Source organism: Nyctereutes procyonoides, unplaced genomic scaffold (genome assembly GCF_905146905.1).
Source record: "Nyctereutes procyonoides isolate TBG_1078 unplaced genomic scaffold, NYPRO_anot_genome, whole genome shotgun sequence".
Taxonomy (NCBI): Eukaryota; Metazoa; Chordata; class Mammalia; order Carnivora; family Canidae; genus Nyctereutes; species Nyctereutes procyonoides.
Window position 1 is genome coordinate 104,812,938 of NW_026575125.1, and position 19,362 is coordinate 104,832,299.

General features: G+C 42.1%; 1 pseudogene; it reads right to left on the reverse strand.

The window, feature by feature from the left end:
* Window positions 1–8,978: 8,978 nt before the first annotated feature.
* LOC129517685 (succinate dehydrogenase assembly factor 1, mitochondrial-like) lies at window positions 8,979–9,339 on the reverse strand (annotated as a pseudogene).
* Window positions 9,340–19,362: the final 10,023 nt, after the last annotated feature.

The window sequence follows — 19,362 nt, forward strand, 5'->3', positions numbered from 1 at the left end:
TCTCCCTCTGCCTGTGTCTCTGCCTCTCTATCTCTCTCATGAATAAATAAATAAATAAAATCTTTAAAAAATATTTGGAAACTGAGGCACAAACAGGATGGATATGGCCAAGGTTGTAGAGATAATAGGACTGAAAGATACATGTACCTTATGAATGTCAATACTCTTTTTCTAAAATCATTCTCAGGGATTGATGGTGAATTTTTTGCTTTTCCACCATGGATTACAATAGTGTTTTTTCTTTGTTCTGTTATTAAAATAAATTTGATTAATAGATTTTCCACTATTAAACCATTCTTGCATGACTTGAATGGGTCCCTCTTGGTGAAGGTATATTGACACACTGTTCGATTTCCTTTACTAATATTTTACTTGACATAGTTTCAATAAATATTTATGTGTGAGACTGATGATAGGCAGTTTAATTTTTTATGCTTTTTTCAGGTTTTAAAATTTTATTTTATTGTTGTAAGAACACCTGAGATTCAGCCTCTTAACAAATTTTATTATTATTTTTTAAGATTTTATTTATTTATTCATTAGCGACACACACAGAGAGAGAGAGAGGCAGAGACACAGGCAGAGGGAGAAGCAGGCTCCATGTAGGGATCCCGATGTGGGACTCGATTCCGGGACTCCAGGACTCCAGGATCATGCCCTGAGCTGAAGGCAGGCACCAAACCACTGAGCCACCCAGGGATCCCCACCTCTTAACAAATTTTTAACTGTACAATACATTATTATGAATATAGGCACAATGCTGTACAGTAGATCTCTTGAGCTTACTCATCTCAACCTGAAAATTTATGCCCGTTGATTAGTAACTCCCCATTTCCTCCAACCCAGCCCCTGGCAAACACCGTTCCAGTCTTTGATTCTGTGAATCATTATTTTTTTAAAGGTTTTATTTATTTATTAGAGAGAGAGAGAGAGAGGGCGCAAAGGAGAGCAAGAGATGCAGGCTCCTCGCTGAGCAGGGAGTCTGATATGGGGCTCAATCCCAGGACTCTAGGATCATGACCTGAGCCGAAGGCAAACACTTAACTGACTGGGCCATGCAGGTACTCTCATTATTTTTTTTTAAGATTTATTTATTTATTTTTTTAGAGAGTGAGAGAGAGAGAGAGAGTGGGTAAGGTGGGGTGGGGTCCTCCCAAAGGACAAAGAGAAAGGAAGTCTTCAGCAGTAAGCAGTGCAGAGCCCGAAGCTGGGCTCAACCTCACCACCCTGAGATCATGACCTGAGCTGAAACCAAGAATCAGATGCTTAACTGACTGTGCCACCTGGGCACCTCTGAATTGGACTATGTTAGGTACCTTATATAAATGGAATCATGCTGTGTTTGTGTGTCTTTCTCCAACCGACTTATTTCATTTAGCATAATTTCCTCAGCCATCCTTCTTTTTTAAGACTGAAGAATATATTCTACTGTATGTATATACTACATTTTCTTTATCCTATCATCTGTCATTAGATATTTAACTTGTTCCCATATCTTGGCTATTGCTGCAAAGAACATTGAAGTGCTAATATTTCTCCAAGATACTGATTTAAATTATTTTGCATAAATACCCAGAAGTGGGATTGCTGGATACAGAGTGGTCCTATTTTTAATTTTTTGAGGAATTTCCATACTGTGTTCCATAGTGCTGCACCATTTTGCATCAACATGTGGAAGGGTTCCAATCTCTATGTTCTCATCAACACTTGTCACCTTTTTTTAAAATAGTAGCAATCATGACAGGTGTGAGGTGATGTCTCATTGTGGTTTTGATTTGCATTTCCCTGATGATGAGCGACATTGAGTATTTTTTTATATGCCTGTTAGCCATTTATATGTCTTCTTTGGAGAAGTGTCTATTTGAGTTCTTAGCCTATTTTTAAATTGGGTTGTTAGGTTTTTTTTTTTAAACTATGAGTTGTAAAAGTTCCTTATACATTTCAGAGACTAACCCCTTGTCAGATATATGGTTTGTAAATATTTTCCCCCTTTCTGAGGTTGCCTTTTCACTCTGTTTGATTGTTTCCTTTGCTGTGCAGCTTTTTAGTTTGATGTCATCTCGCTTAGTTTTGGCTTTGTTGCTTGTGCTTTTGGCGTCATATCTATGAAGTCCTTACCAAGATCAATACCATGATGTGTTTCTCTGCCCCTCATGTGTTCTTCTAGGAGTTTTGTGGTTTGGGGTCTTATGTTTAAGCCTTAAATTCAATTTAAGTTGATTTTTATGTATGGTGTAAGAAGGGTCCAATTTCATTCTTTTGCAGGTAGATATCCAGTTTTCCTAACATCATTTGTTAAAGAGACTATCCCTTTCCTATTGGGAATTGTTGGCATCCTTGTTAAATATCAGTTGACAGTATAAATGTGGATTCACTTCTGGGATCTCTATTCACTTCCAGTGGTCTATATGACTGGCTTCATGCCAGTGTCTTGCTGTTTTGATTACTGTAGCTTTGTAATATATTTTCAAATCAGGAAGTATGAGGCTTTCAGCTTTGTTCTTCTTTCTCAAGATTGTTTTGGCTATTCAGGGTCTTTCATTGTTCTACATGATATTTAGGATTTTTTTCTATTTCTGTAAATAATTCCATCGTAATTTTGTTAGAGTAGCATTGAATCTGTAAATTGCTTTGGGTAGTATAGACATTTTCACATTATTACGTCTTTCAATCCTTGTACATGCAATGTTGTATTTTTATTTGTTTGTATCTGCTTAATTTTTTAAATCAATGTTTTGTAGTTTTCAGTAGACAAGTCTTATACCTCCTTACTTAAATTTATTCCTCAGTATTTTATTCTTTTTGGTACTATTTATAAATGGAATAATTTTCCTGATTTCTTTTTCAGAGAGTTCGTTGTTAGTATATAGAAATGCAACTGATTTTTGCTTATTGATTTTGTGTCCTATAACTTTACTGTATTTGCTTATTAGTTCTAACAGTTTTTATATTTATTTATTTATTTATTTATTATAAATTTATTTTTTATTGGTGTTCAATTTGCCTACATATAGAATAACACCCAGTGCTCATCCCGTCAAGTGCCCACCTCAGTGCCCGTCACCCAGTCACCCCCACTCCCCACCCACCTCCCCTTCCATCACCCCTAGTTCATTTCCCAGAGTTAGGAGTCTCTCATGTTCTGTCTCCCTTTCTGATATTTCCCTCTCATTTTTAATCCTTTCCCCTTTATTCCCTTTCACTATTTTTTATATTCCCCAAATGAATGAGACCATATAATGTTTGTCCTTCTCCGATTGACTTACTTCACTCAGCATAATACCCTACAGTTCCATCCACATCGAAGCAAATGGTGGGTATTTGTCGTTTCTAATGGCTGAGGAATATTCCATTGTATACATAGACCACATCTTCTTTATCCATTCATCTTTCGATGGACACCGAGGCTTCTTCCACAGTTTGGCTATTGTGGACATTGCTGCTAGAAACATCGGGGTGCAGGTGTCCTGGTGTCTAACGGTTTTTAAAAAGGAATCTTCAAAAAATAAAATGAAAGGAATCTTTAGGGTTTTCTATATATAAGATCATGTCATCTGCGAACAGAGATAATTTTATTTCTTTTCTGATTCGGATGCTTTTATTTCTTTTCCTTGCCTGATCACTCCAGCTAGAACATCCAGTTCTATGGTAAATAGAAGTGGCAAGAGTGGGCATTGCTGCCTTGTTCCTTTTTTTTTAAAGAGTTTATTTATTCATGAGAGATACAGAGAAGGAGAGAGGTGGGGGGGGGGGAGAGAGAGATAGGCAGCGGGAGAAGCAGGCTCCATGCAGGGAGCCTGACATAGGAGTTGATCCTGAGTCTCCAGGATTAGGCCCTGGGCTGAAGGCGGCGGTAAACCGCTGAGCCACCAGGCTATCCTGCTGCCTAGTTCCTGATCTTAGAGGAAAGGCTTTCAGTTTTCCACTGTTGAGTATGATGGTAACTGTGGGCTTGTTGAATTTGGTCTTTATTATGTTGAGGTGCTTTCCTTCTATTCCTAGTTTGTTTAGAGTTTTTATCATGAAAAGGTTTTGGATTTTGTCAAATGCTTTTTCTGCATGCATTGAGATGATCATGTGATTTTTATCTTTTATTCTATTCACGTGGAATATCATGTTGGTTGATTTGTGCATATTCAACCATCCTTGTAGCCTAGGGATGAATTTCACTTGCTCGTGGTATTTGAGCTTTTTAATGAGTTGTTGAATTTGCTAGTATTTTGTTGAGGATTTTTGCTTCTATAATCATTAGGGATATTGACCTATAGTTTGTTTGTGGTATCAGGTATCATTGTGCTGGCATCATAGAATGAGTTTGGAAGTGTTTCCTTCTCTTCAATTTTTTGGAAAAGTTGGAGAATGAATGGTATTGATTCTTCTTTAATGTTTGGTAGAATTTACCTGTAAAGCCATCTGGTTCTGGGCTTTTCTGTCTTGGGAGATTTGTGATTATTGATTCAATCTCCTAACTCATATTGGTCTGTTCAGATTTTCTATTTTTTCATAACTTATTCTTAGTAGGTTGTAGGTTTCTAGGAATTTATCCATTTCTTTTGATTTATCCAATTTGTTGGTTTGTAATTCTTTGTATTAGACTCTTTTGATCCTTTTTATTTCCTTGGCATCAGTTGTAATGTCCCTTCTTTCATTTCTGGTTTTACTTATTTGAGTCTTCTCTCTCATTTTTGTTGTTTTAACTAAGCATTCATCAATTTTGTTTATCTTTTTTAAAAACTAACTTAGTTTTGTTGATTTTTTTCTATTGATTTTCTATTTCATGTGTTTCTTCTCTGATCTTTGTTATTGCCTCTTTTCTGCTAACATTTGCAGGCAACTTTTAAGCTAACAATGTTCTGGACTTCCTGAGGCTGACATTAATTTTTCTTCTCTGTTTCCTCTACTTCCTTTTCCTCATCTATTGAATCAAATCTCCTGTGCTAGAGGAGGTGGCTAAAGAAGAGCCACAGAACTAGGTGAGGGGGTGGGGAGAGAGTGGAAAACTATCAGAAACCTTCACTGGGAATTAGATTTTTCCTGCCTCCCCCCTCCTACCCAAAAAAGTGTACATTTCTTCCGGGCCATGGTTTGAGCCTGCCATTCTAGAATGTTCCATAATGCAATTATTACTTTCCTGCAGAGGTCATGAAATGTAGATTTTTGGCTTTCCGGTCTTGCTCAAAGATCGTCTTCATTTCAGTGAAATACCAGTCCAGAAGCTACTTTGAAACGTGTCATATGCTGTCCCCAGCCTCGGTTTAGGAATAACTTGTGCAAAAGCCACAATTGCTCTTCTTTACAAAACCTCTACTGTGGTTTTCGCACATCACTGCTACCTTGAGCACAGTCTTTCCTCTTTCTTACAGGAGTAAGAGAAAGTATTAGTACTAAGTCAGCTCTGTTCACATTTCCGGTTTCAGAGGAGCTAACTCTGAAGATGCAGTAATTCTCATTGTTCACCAACTTTGTGAAGGATACTCCCCAAACCCACCCCACTGAAAGAAAATTCTGTTGAGTCCTAAAGCTGTAAATGAACATTGTGCTTTTCAGATGGGAGTAGATTTTGAGATAGGTCTTTGTTAAGAATTATGAAAATTAGAACGTTGGTAATTGATATAGTGCATTAATTCCTGGACTTTCCCACATGAGTGATATTCTGGGTTGGCATTTTGTATCTAGAGGCTCCTAATGCTGTAAGCCCCAGAATGCCCAGGCAGAAGAATGCAGTGTTGGAAAAGAAGGAAAACCCTCTCACAACTCCCCTCCCATAGTGTTCAAGGACCTGGAAGGCTTCCTTTTCCAGAATACATGTGGCTCCACCTGGACACAGAAATGTGTGATCTCTCAAAACCTGCAGCTCAAAGCTGCACCTTCTCCTTGTCTAGAAAATTAGTCAGGAATGATCCTTAATTAAGATAGAGGTGTGAGCTTTCCTTTTTAAGGCAATTTCCTTTCCTACAATTAATTGGCTCATAATCCTCTTTTAGCTTCCCTTTCCTGTCCTGGTGTGTGTTAAAGAGGCCAGGAAAGAGAAGAATTGTGAAATCCTACAGGGTCCCCAGAACTCTGCTCCTGACCCCAGTGGTTGGAGGCCCCTGACCCTCCCTCCCCTTCTCCAATTTCTTGGCTGGCTTCCCAGCTTCCAGAGACCCTATTCTTGGCATTGAGACTAGCCACATTACCCCTCCTCCAAAACCCTCCCCAGGCAGAGCAGCGGGTAGCTTTAAAGCTTCCTGGGAATTTGCCCTTGAAAAGAAAACATGGGTACAAAGCCTGCCGTTGGGGAGCACCGCCCCCCCCCCCCCCCCCCCCCGCCGCAGGCCCTGGTGGGAATGATGGGAAGGTGTCACCTGTGTGGAGGATGAGGGGGGTATCCTTAGAAGGCAGGAGAACTGGAGGTTGGGCTAGGGGTACAGTACAGCCAGGGATGGAGATGTCTTCTGCCTGTTCGGCCCAACTTTCTTTTTCCTATTTGTTTCAACAAATTTTCCTTTTTGACTTACTTTTGGAGATTTTCTGCATTTCTTTTGTTCTGTTCCTGAACTGAGACCCTTCTGTAACCATTTGGCTGCCATTTTCTCCCTCTGCCTCTGTTTCTTGAGGTGCTCCTTATGACAGGACCAAATGAATCATTCTGTAATTGAGAAGCCCACCCATCAGCAGAGCCTGCCCTCCCCTGGGCTCTGGGTGATGCTATTTTTGGGCAACAGGCTCTTTTTATTCTTTATCTATCTGTATGTCTGTCTGTATACCTATCTATTTTAAAGGTTTTATTTTTAAGTAATCTCTAAAAATAGAGATTGGGCTTAAAGCCACAACCCTGAGATCAAGAGTTAACACACTCCACTGACTGAGCCAGCCAGGTGCCCCAAGGAGCTCTTTTTAGACTCACCTTGAATCATACCACATAGGTGCCTCCTTGTAATGATATGAGAGGTCATCCCTAGAAGTGAGCTGTTCTTTGCCTGGGGGTGGGGGGTGGGAGTGGAGGAGCAGGCTATGGAAGGACAGAGAATGAGAAGAAAGTGGGATCCCTCCAGCAACACTGCTGTCTTTTGCAGAGCACAGCAGCTTGGCTAGAACAAAACTGTTCCTAGCAGCAGAAAATGCTTCTAGAGAGGAACTTGCATTTGTCATATTCATTCAAGGAGAATGTGCTGATCACCTCCTATACGCCAAGCACCATTCTAAGTGCTGGAGAGATAAGTGCTTGGGGAGCATGACAGACAAAAAGCGCTGTCCTTATGGATCTTACATTCTAGAAACTGCTACTGGACCAGGTGTCAGGACCATGAGCACTAGTCACAGCCCCATGAGTTATTAGCTATGAGACCTGGCACAAGTTCTTTAACAACTCCCTGAACCTGAGAATTCTTATCAGAGGGGTATGAGGTTGAATGGGTTGGTGGACATGGATGTATGCTCTTTGAAGAGTATCAAATACCATGTAAATATATGGCTTTATTTTTGTCTACCCTTACCCCTGCCAAAGCTTATAGGCCTAACTGCAGACCTATAAGAAATGAAGGTACCCTGGGAATATTTCACTTAGAAGGATTCTGTGAGTACATGAGAGTACTAGCAAAGATAGGTAGGTGGATAAATAGATGACAGGTAGCCAGAGACACATAATTTTTACACAGGTAATACATATTCATTGTGGGAAACTTAGAAAAGATAGACAATTTAAAGCAAGCAGATCATAACTTTCCAGAATTTATCACTCATAGATGAGTCTTGTAGTACCTTCCAGGATTGTCCCTCTATGCATGTGTAGATCAGTGTAGAGCATAATCAGAAGGGCACACAGCTCTTATGCTTGAGAGTACGTCTTCTGTTGATAAGCATCTTTCTCTTCATGTTATGACCAGCACAGCATTTCACAAGATGGGGCCAACTTTTTCCATACAAGTGTTGTATTCAGTTCCAATGCCTTCCATAACCCTACAGCAAGCTTGCACACTCCACACATAAGCTACCACAAATTAGATAGCTTAAAATAATGGAAATTTATTCTCTCACAGTCCCACAGGCCAGAAGTTCAAGATGAAGGTGTCAGCAGGGCCATGCACCCTCTGAAGACTCTAAGGAAGAATCCTTTCTTGCCTCTTTCGGCCTCTGGTGGTTGCCAATAATCCTTGTTGTTACTTGGCTTGTGGTAGTAATCACTTCAATCTCTGCCTGTCACGTTGGCATCTTCTTTTGTTGTGTGTTGGTGACCAAATTTTCCTCTTCTTAAAAGGACACCAAACATTGGCTAAGGCCCATCCTAATTCAGTATGGCCTCATCTGAATTTATTTATTTATTTATTTATTTATTTATTTATTTTTGAGATCACATCCCCGATTTTATTCCTTTTGTTCAGTAGTCCTGGGAGAAGGGTGGAGGAGTCAGGGTTCCCCCCTTAGAACCATCAAGTATAGGTCTTGAGGGGTCTTTAGTTGATCAGAAGGGCTAAGATACCCCTGCCCCTTCCTCCCAAGTCCTAGTCTGCCTCAATTAATGGGAAGAAAGTTTTCCAAAGGGGGATTCAGGGCTTCTCACCATCCATCAGGGTATCTTCTCAAAGTTCTTGGCAAAAAGTCTGCTCTTTTCAGAGTTAAATACAAGAGAGGGGAGCCCGGGGTCAGAAGAAGGGCATCTCCTTTCTGTCCCACGGCGGGAGTCCTGGCTCCCCATGCTTTAGGGTAAGTAGCTCTCAGCTTGACACAGTTCAGCCAGCCAGCAACCAAGCCGCGCCAAACCCTCATGGGGAGAATTCGACCCGTTATCATGGATGGGGGAAGGTCAGGTACCTCTCAGCATCCATCATTGGGGTCTCTAGGACCTCACGTCCCGAGGAGGGCTCTCCAATTCACCCAATCTATCGAGCTGGTCTTTTCAAGACATCTCCCCTTCCATCAAGTAGGTTCCCTGGTCTCCCCAGGCAGTCAGGAGGGCCCCTGCTTCCCCTGTGCTACCGGGTGAACTCCTTGGCCTATCACCGCCCATTGGGAGGAGTCTCTGGTGACCCCATGCTGTCAAGGGGGTTCCTCGGACCACCACCATCGTGAGGCTGGACTCCTGAGGCCCCCGCGCCGCTGGACTCCTTGGTTGGCCCCTGCGGGCGCACGAAGGCACCCATGGCCTTGGTGTGACCTGAGCGTAGCAGCTGCAGCTGGCGCCGCCCATGTTGGTACAGGTACTCGATACGCAGCACGTCGGAGCGTGGCAATGAGGCGTGCTGCCGGAACCCGGCCCGCGCTCGCGACTTAGCACCTGGTTTCCTGCGCTCAACGGGCAGCAAGCAGCCCGCGGTACAAGCTCAAAACTTGCCTCTGCAGCCTGCTGGCCCGGCTCATGGTAGTGGCTGGGCCGCGGGCGCTCGCAGGCAATGCCCCGCGAACAGTCAGCCTCATCTGATTTTAACTAATATCTGCAAGGATTCTATTTCCAAATAAGGTCACATCCACAGATTCCAGGTAAACAAGAACTTTAGGGGATGCAATTCAACCCAGCACAAGTGTCAACCCCATTGTTTATTTGAACATGCTTCAGATGTGGTTGGTTCTTCCATGTTGGGAGGGCAGTGTCTAGGCATCCACGACCCTGTCACAATACAAGGGGCCAGGGCTTTCTGCTCCTCCGAGTCAGAAAACATCTTGATGTCAAAATCCTCAATTGTGGGGGTGGTACCTGGCTAGCTCAGTCGGTAGAACATGCGACTCTTGACCTCAGGGCTGTGAGTTCAAGCCCCATATTGGGCATAGATATTACTTTTTAAAAATCTTTGATTGGACTGGATGCTGGATGAGATGTAGATGTGCTCTGGTGGGAGCTATTCTAAGTCTACACTTAGCCAGATGGCACCATTCACTGTGGGACATTGTGAAGGAGAAAAGTTCTCAACTCTTTATTTGCAGGTGAGCACTTGAGCCACAACAGCTTTCAAAGGTGTGGTAATCATTTCCAACTATTAACCTGTGGGCAAAAATTGACATGGGTGTAGAGGATGGAAGGGAACATACAGCTAATTTCTAATTAGTACTCATAGGTATTTTGGGGACACTCTCAACTTACTTTTACACCATGGAAGCTATGGAAACATTCTATCTTTGCCATGATATTTGTACTGCACTGTTCCTTCTAAGCCAGTAAATATACTTCTGTACCAAAATGCATCAAACTACTAATCCCAAACCCTTTGATACAACCCTTCCACTCCTTACCTTACCCCCACTGTGGTCCCTGACATCTTATCATTTAATTCAATCTCTTCACCTCCTTTTGTACCCCCACTCTGACAGAAAAAAAAAATGCTTCCTGCCCCTGGCATTTCCTTAATTGTATGCAGACATGGTTGGATGTTCATTGCTAGGCTGCTGAGTCAGAAGCCTGGACGGGCCAGCTGCAGTCTTAATGAACTGACTCAGGAAGGAAGTACTAACAGAGATGGTGCACTGTGCACTCAGTGGGTGGGAGCTGATGCCGGCTAGAAGATCTGAGCCTTGCGAGGAGCAGTCTGATTCCCCAGGAAAGAGCATTGGCTGGAAGTTTGGTGGCCTGGGCTAGTCTCTACCACTAACTTGCTACAGACATGACTTTGGTAAGTCATCCCCTTTCCCTGAGCCTCAATTTCCCCACTTATGAAAACAGGGGGCTTGCCCCAGGAAACCCCGTGGGAGAACTAGAGATCCTCTGAGTAAGGTCTCTGCTAAGAAGACAGTCTCCTGTGAGGTTATGGAGGAACCGGTTTAGGAGCAGAAGTGCTATTCCAGAAACAGTCCCAGGAGTGAAACACAGGAAAGATAGAGACAAGACTGCTCAATCCTAGGGTCAGAACTCAAGAGGGCAGTCTGAACAATTATAGTTAGAAGTTGGGGAGAGACAGAGTGAAAGAAATAGGAAGGAACTCTGAACTTGTGAAGTCAAGAAGAAGGATTGGGTAAGGGTAGATAAGAAGGGCCCAAGGAAAGGCTGTGTGTTGGGGTCTTGGTGCATAAGAGCTAGGGGCCAAGCTACCAGAGTTCTGGAGCTCTAGGGGAGGTGCAGAAGGCAGGCTAAGACTGGAACGAGGGAGGTTGAAAATGGGCTACAATCACACAGATGTTCACTCATATCAATCTGATTTCTGAAGGAAAATGGGTGCCAATAATAATAATACCTCCCTGTAGAGCACCTGATCCATGAGATGCTCAGTCTGGAACAAAGGGGATTTTTGTACTATAAAGACTCAGTATTCTGTGTTCCACCTTAAGAGCCCATTGGAAAAAGTTGGGTTCTGTGCAGAGCCCAGAGCAAGGCTTTGGTCCCAAACATGCAGCCTCAAGAGGAGAAAGCATCTCGCTCTCTGGGTCTTTGCATGTGCTATTTCCTGTACCTGGAGTGCATTCTTCTCTTACCCAGACAATTATCTCAGGGCTCTAACTTTCCCTCCTCCAGGAGCCCTCTCAGACCCTCTCATACTCCACTCTCACTCTACCTCCATGCTCTGCCAACCCTGTCTACTTGCCCTACTGTGACACTTTCCTGTCTCCTTAACTAGCAGTCCTTTCTTCTTCATTTTGGTTCCTCAGACCTATCAGAGAGACTAGTGCTTGCTAAGCGCTGGGCAAATATTTGCTACATAGATGTTGACTACATGCTGTTAGCCACAAGGCATCTCAAGCCATCCTGCCATAGAAGGCATCAATGGGAAAACCTTTGGGAATTATACAGAAAGATGCTGTGGGATTCGTGTCTTTCTGCTAGACACACAACAGGAGGTGTTAGGACACACATAAAAGGGGTCCAGCAGCATCTAAGAACCCAGTTGTTTGTGACCAGAAATTTATCCTAGAGTTTTCCTCAAAGTAGGATGTTCCAGCTGCTTGGGGGGTGGGGAGCACAGCAGTGAGTGAGGGGACAGAATTCTGCATCCAGAAAACAACTTTGGAGTTTTTAATCTTTAGAGCCAGAAATAGAGGAATCACTCACCCAGTCTCCCTCATATACTAAGCTGCTGACTGCCTCAAGGATGAACTTCCCTCCCCTGGTCTCTTTCCAGGTTTGGCTACACAGGTAGAGAGAACACTGATGAACATTTCCCCTCTCAGGCATGGAGCAGATTGCCTTACATAATTTTCTCATTGATTCTCAGGACAACCCAATGCAACAGGAACTATTCTTATCTCTACTTTATAGACAAAGCAACTATGGCACAAAAAATGGTTAAATTGTTCACCTAAGATCCCACAGCAAGTAGAATAGTCTGGAATGTCGGCTACCAAATTCTGGCTATTTCCACCACCCTAATCTGCCTCTCAGAAGGTTTGTTACACCCAAACACTCTTCCCTGGTCAGGTAAGTGGCATTATAATTGTCAAGCAATTGTTTTAAATGATCGTGTTCTATATTTTTGAAAAATGTTAGCAACAAAGAGCACATATTGGTAGCAAATGAATATATACAAAGATGTTCAACATCATTAACCATTAGGGAAATACAGATCAAAATTATAATGAGGTTATATTATAAATCTATTAGAATGGCTGAGATAAACAATACAGATGATACCAAGAGCTAGTGAGGATAAGTAGCAACTGGAACTCCCAGTCAGAATGATCTTTGGTGATAGAAGGCAGAATAGTGGTTACCTTTGTGAGTAGAGATGACTGGGAGAAGACAAGAGGGGGGCTTCAGAGGCACTGTGAATGTCTCCATCTGGGTGATGATTACAATGGATATGTTTTCTTTATGAATATTCATTAAGCTTATGATTTGTGCATTTTTCTTTTTGTAAACGTTTATGTCAATAAAAGTTTATTAAAGAATAAATCATGATAAAAGTAAAATATGTTCACTGTTAAAAATAGTGCAAAAAGTAGAGAGGGTATAGAGCAAAAAGCAAAACTTGCCTCCCCATCCCCCAGTTCTACTTCCCAGTGGTAATCAGTGTTAATCTAAGCATATAGATAAATACAGCTCTATTTTTCTTACACTAATGGGGAATGGAGGCCGAATGCCCAAAAGTCAGAAACAATGAGTGTATATTTGCCAACAAAATTCACTTTGGGGATCTAGGATGGAGGTAGGCAGCTGGTAGTAACAGAGATTGAGGATTCTGGTCACACAAAACTAGCAAAACTAATACCTAAAACCAGGCCAACATTCAAAGAATCCTTGTCCTCAATGTCATTCGTTTATGCTGGAGATGATTATACCCAACTCCCTCCTACCTTACTCCTCCGTGTTAGAATCAATACAGTCAACTAGAAGATTACTACAGAATGAAAGGGGATGGAAGATTCTGGACTAGAAAAGCCAAGGACAGTAGATGGACACTGAATGTGGGATTTGTCAGTGGAGTGCTAGAAGCCAGGATTCAAAGTTATGACAAGTATCTCTTCTTCTAGGGAGCCTTCCCTGATATTCTTTCTATCCCAGCCACCTGCTGCATAGGTACTCCTCCTTACTGTTCCCACAGCAGTCTGTATTCATCTCTACTGGGGCATTTGTCACATTGTTTTATGTTTTTTTGCTTGTATATTAGTTGTTTGCTCTGAACTGGGAGCTCCTGGCAAGGAAGGGACTATTGTCTTTATCTTTGTATCCCCAGCATCCAGCTCAGCACCCAGGCCACAGTAGGCACTCAGTGAATGTTGATCTGAGCAAATGAACTGATTGAGAGAAATGTCTCCTGTAATTGCTTCTTACCAATCTAGCTAACAAGGGCAGTATTGTGGATGGAGGCACCAGAGAGCATCTCATATTTGGCTTTTTGCTGCAGATCTACGTGGAGAATCATTCATGGGGCCAAAAAAATTCTCAAGGCTGGATAGAAATTTTGCATTGGAAGCTTTAAAATGCAATATCTGGCTTTGAAGAGGGTGTATAACACAAATAATTTATTATGCATTGGTAATGGAGATTTTCATTGTTGACTAATAGAAAATAAACAATAACTTTTAAATTATCTTCCTTTGAGTGTGATGTGCTTGTTTAGGTTAACATGTTTATTGTTCAATGTTTTTAAAAAGTGTGATTTTTTTTGCCTTCCAAATCTCACAGAAATGTCTGAAAAGAAACTTTAAAAAATGAATCAGTACAGGGTTTTATGTTGCAGCATTGTTTATTACTTTTTTAAAAGATTTATTTATTTGTTTGAGAGAGAGAGAGAGAGAGTCTGTGTGTGCAAGTTGAGGGAGGGGCAGGGGGGAGAACTTCAAGCAGACTGCCCACTGAGCTTGGACCCGGACTGGGAGCTCAACCTCCTGACCCATGAGATCATGACCTGAGTGGAAACCAAGGGTCAGGTTCTCAACTGACTGAGCCATCCAGGCACCCCTGTGGCAGCATTGTTCAATATCATAGGACTGGAGACAACCTAAATGTTTATCAATAGGGAACTAGTTAAATAAATTGTGGTATGTCATTATACAATGGAATATTATGCAATTGTAAAAAAAAAGAATAAAGAAGCACTTTGCTGACATGGGATAATCTCCAAAATATATTGTTAAATGAAAAAACAAAGTTGCAGAATAGAATATTAATTACTACTGTGTGTAAATAAAGGTGAAAGAGAATATCTATGTACTTGCTTGAATGCATAGAGAAGCAACTCTGGAAGATATGTGAGAAACTAACAACATTGGTTGACAATGGAGAACTGGGAGAAAGAGGTGGAAAGATGACTTTACACTGCACAGTATTTTATATCACTTACCTTTTTAAAAAGATTTTATTTATTTGTTCATGAGAGACACAGAGAGAGAGGCAGAGACATAAGCAGAGGGAGAAGCAGGCTCCCTGTGGGGAGCCTAACCTGGGACTCGATCCCAGCACCCCAGGATCATAACCTGAGCCAAAGGCAGATGCTCAACCACTGAGCCACCCAGGTACCCCATCATTTACCTTTTTTACCACGTGAATGTATTATTTGGCCAAGAATAAACGTAAAAAGAGTGAAATCACAACTATGGGAAACAGAAAAAGGTAACATCAGAGTGAAATAAATTTTGAGTGATACCCTCAAGTAAGGAAGACAATGAATTTGGACTAGAAGAGAAATCCAAGTAGAAAGCATTGCAATTCAGGTACTCAAGAGGTAAGAGTGGGTTTTCCCAAGGGGACACCAATCTCAGAGACAATGAATGCAGAGAGCAGGGGTAGGCTGAGAGGGAATCATTATGATAACTTATTGAAGAGCTGCAGTAAAGCAGCTGGGACAGGTGGGCTCTCTTCTCTCCCCCCGCCCCAAGAGCCCTTTGTCAGCAGCATAAGGCCTTGGCCCTCAGGCTGAGTTGCCAGAGGAGGGCTCTAGGGAGAGTGCTAAGACCTCTGAAAAAGACAGAAAAAAGAAAACAAAAGGAAAACCAGCTCAGTTGAGAGTGAAACCCTCTCAAGGTCTTCACCCCCAGAGAAAAGCCCTCCTTGCTTTATCAGTTGTGGGGGTCCCTGGCCTTCCTGCCTCTCCACCCACATAACCTAAAGGGAAGCCTGCCTTTTGACAGGCTCTACCCACTGAAACAGAACCCGCAGTCAGCCCTCCCATTCCGGAGAAGTGTTTGTGGGGGGAAACAGATCAGTGCAATTGCAGAGGAAATCCATGCTATCTACCCATAAAAACACACATAGTTTTTCATTCATAAATATGACCAGACAATAAAGGGTCATCAGATATTTGAGGAAAACTATCAACATGAAAGAAAAGGACCAACATAAACAAATGGAACTGACCCCAGAGGAGACAAAGATAATTAGAGGAATAGAAGCAAACTCAAAACAAATATATTCTCATTTGTATCACCAGAGAGCCCGGCCAGTGCCATTGTATCAGATTAGAATGTTGTATAGCTCTCCTTTCCATCCTCTTAAAATTTACTAAATTGGCCGAGATTTACTAATTCCTTACAAAGTGTCAGGAAGCAAGGATTCTGAGGGTTTTTTTTTTTTTGATTGTCCCTTTCCTCTACAAGCTAATGGTAGGAAAATCAAACAAGTCAATTATGAGATAATGTGGCAAATGCTAGAGTAGACGAAGTACAGAAGATGGATTCATGTGGATTAAGCCTCCCACCTTATCTGCTGGGAAGGGATGTTTCAGAGGGGGATCTCTTCATCAACCTTAATGGCTAAGGGTGGAGGGAGTCAGCATGTTCATGGGGAACAGTCTGACTAAGCACAGCACATTTAGGAATAAACCTAGCTTGATATGGCTGATGCTCAGGGTTGAGTGGGAGCAAGTTACAAGAGATGAAGACAGAAAGGTGGGCAAGGGGCAGATCACGTTCTGTGCTAAGAATTGAGATGCTGTGCTCTAGGCTAGGGTTTTCCAGACATGTTCAGGGAAAAGAGTCTGTGAGGCCGTTTGTAGAACAAACAAAATGCTGATATATTTAACTCTTTCATATGTACTGGAAATAATTTTCCTAGCAGAAACTATGACTGTGTTCTAGGTTATCAATATAAAATCACAACCACAAGCATAGTCACACCAAAAACAAACTGTTGAAGTATGATCCATTGGTTTTTGAACTTTTCCCTTCATACTTATTTGCTGCAATTCAGTCACTGGCTAGTGGTAGTAAAAAGGGATAATAGAGATTTAAGAAAATTTTGCATAAGAAAAACTGAAAAATGAAACAATTCAATGCATTAACTTTATTCTTTCTGTGAACTAAGAGAAAGATGGTCAATATTTGACTTTGGCTACAGGCACTTTTGTGCACTCCATAGACCCATGGATTTCTTGGAAACTAAGGTTAAGACTCACTTTTGGATGCATTAAGCAGCTGAGGATTTTTAAAGGGGACCCAACACCAGGGCCAAGGCCACTCCTTCTTGGAGGAGAGACAGGTACGGGACATCCCAACACAAAGGATGTTTGATCAAGAATCAGAAATCAGAAAATAGAGCTCAAGTTTGGAAGTTGCAAAGGTAGCCTATTGTTGTAGAGGACCAGGCACAAGAAGGATGGAAGAAAGAGGAGGCTTCAAGGATTGAAGTGCAAGTGGGCTCTTCTGGAGTTAATCCCATTCATGTTGAACACACCAGGGCATTCCATCATTCTGTTTGCCTGAATCTGATGCAGAATCTTAGGGGGTCAAGTCAGATTAGATAATACGGTCACTTATAAGATTTAGAATTAACATTCTTCCAGCAGTATGAAGGGTGGATAGGGTAGGGCAGCAAGGTAAGCAAGGAGATAAATTAGAAGAGTACAAATCAGCAATCTAGGAGAGAGGGGACATGGGCCTGCCCTGATGTTGGCAGAAAAAAAGTGGTGGCAGTCAAGAAGCTTTGGGGAAGAAGAAGCCACTGGAATTGCGGAGGAATCTGGGCAAGAGAGAGGGAGGAATCATGGACAGCAACCTGGTCTCTGACCTGGGCAATTAGGTGTATATAGTAGCACTGTATCCTGAGATAGGAAGCACCCTGAGGAAGAACAGGTCTGGGTTGGAAGTGGAGTTAAGTATAAGACATGCAAATAGGAGATGGCTTTGGGAGAACCAAGTGGAAATGTTCAGAGGTAGCTATACTTACAAAACTGAATTTCAAGGTTATAGTTATAGATTTTGGATTTATCACAATGAAGGTGATAGTGAAAACCATGACAGTGGATGGGAATCACCCAAGGAAAACGTGTAGAATGAGGATCGGGGAGAGGGGAGGAGCGGGGGAAGAGAAAAGAGGAGGGGAGGATGAGGATGAGGATGAGGATGAGGAATACCAAAGTTTTAAGGGGAACAGAGGAAAAAGGGAATCACACAAAGAAGTATTCTGAGAGGCCAGGGGGACAAGCTTTCAGAAGGGTGACAACAGAATCATAGGTTAATGGACGGATAAAAAGGTCATTAAAAATGAACCATAAAAAGTATTCAGCCAAAACTATTGTGCTAATAATGGTGGTAACAGTTCCGGGGGAATACTGGGGCAGAAGTCATATTGCAGAAGGCTGAAGCTGGGGAAGTGGGAGGCAGGGAGATTGGACAGCAACTCTTTCTGGAAGGCAGTCATGTGAGCAAATCCCGACATTGCTCGCATCTCTATGGCAGTGCCTTGAGCGTCCTCCCTTTCGGCATTTGGCCAAGCTGATCTTGGCAGGGCCCTTGCACTTCTGGCATTCTGTAATTGTATGAAACAGGGGCTTTGGAGAAGTCCTAAAGCCCATTCTGGCTCTCATGATTATTTTCCTTCGGTTCAACTCTGGTTACTTGTCTAGGAACCGAAGCCTCTGACCTGACTGATGAAAGTTTATCACGTGCGTGGAAGCCACCTACTTGGCAGATGTAGTGAAAAGCTACACAGCTCTGAGCCCAGGACAGGATGCTGGCGCGTGGGAGGGGAAGAGAGCAGGTGCTAACAATACAGATAGTGTGCCTACCAGAGCACTTTGTTACATTTCCTATTTGTCTCTCAAAACAATTTTATAGGAATCACCAAAGTGATCTTATCATGGTTTCTAGACCAGGTTGGGATGTGGGGTAGGGATTTCCACAGTTGCTTTTGTTTCAAAGGCAATCTGATAAAATGATACAAAAGCCATTGAGAAATGCATAATCCACATACCTCAGTGATTCAATTCATTGTCAAAACTTTAGGTGTTTTTGATGTTGTTATTGTTCTTTTGTTTTTTACTAGTATGTAAGGAGGTGGTGATTATTTGGAAAACTCATTATCTTCAGCTAAACAAATTCCCCCAAATTCAGAATGAGTTGTCTGTCTGTCACTTAACACGTCTCAAAGATCTTTCGTACACATTTTTATTTGATCTTTGCAGCAGCCTATAAGATAGGCAAGGCAGGTGCAACTGCCCCCTTTGGATATGGGGAAACCAAGACCCAGAGAGGTAAAGTGATTCACCTGAGGTCCATAGTGATTTGTTGGTAGAGCAAGGACTAGAATTCAGGTCTCTTAACCGGAGCATATGTTCTCTATTCTGATCCATTACATCAGCATCAGCAATTATCTGACAGACTGGAACAGTGTAGACAAGCAATTGGGCTAAGTCAAGTGAAGATTCCAACTTTAACCTCCTGATCCCAGAGTTTTGGACCAATTTCCTTTAAGACCCCACTCCTCTCGGCCTTTGAGAAATTTCTTTTTCTTGAATTACCTTTTCCAACTAAAGTAAAAAAAAATAACTGTCAGCACTCCTTTTTGCTTCATGCCATGTAGACTTGAAAAGCTGCTGGGATTTCGTTGGATTTTCAGATTAAAGAAGTGTTGAGAAGCCATTAGCCAGGGGTATATCAGTCATCAAATCAATCCAAACTTTTGTTGACATGTTTCTTTCCCCATATGCCAGGTTCCCGGTTTGTATTAGTAAGATTGAAATTGAAATAAGTCTGTTGCTAGTGGACGAATTTGTCACTTTCCTTGAAACTGGTGAACCCAGAAAG